This window comes from Apaloderma vittatum, unplaced genomic scaffold (genome assembly GCF_000703405.1).
Source record: "Apaloderma vittatum isolate BGI_N311 unplaced genomic scaffold, ASM70340v1 scaffold20388, whole genome shotgun sequence".
Lineage (NCBI taxonomy): Eukaryota > Metazoa > Chordata > Aves > Trogoniformes > Trogonidae > Apaloderma > Apaloderma vittatum.
This window is the reverse complement of record NW_009732662.1, coordinates 1,127-1,341: the sequence shown is the minus strand read 5'-3', so window position 1 is coordinate 1,341 and position 215 is coordinate 1,127. Positions and strand designations below refer to the sequence as shown.

Genomic DNA, 215 nt, shown 5'->3' with positions numbered 1-215 from the left:
GCTCTGGCAGGGGGGCTGGACTAGATGATCTTTGAAGGTCCCTTCCAACCCCTGACATTCTGCGATTCTATGAGTATAGTCATAAAGGATGGGGGGAGTGTCATGGCTTTGAGCCTGGCAGGGTTTTTGGAAAAGCGGGAGTAGAGCTGGGTGGGACTCATTCAAAGCTTCAAGAGCTTCCCCCACCCCCAGGTAGGAGATCAACCCCCCTCTGG

General features: G+C 54.4%; 1 protein-coding gene across 1 annotated transcript in view; it reads right to left on the bottom strand.

The window, feature by feature from the left end:
• The window catches only part of LOC104278592 (C-type lectin domain family 2 member E-like), a gene marked incomplete at its 5' end in the record, with an annotated part of 2,765 nt that overhangs the window by 1,693 nt on the left and 857 nt on the right, over positions 1–215 (bottom strand). The window lies entirely within an intron of this gene.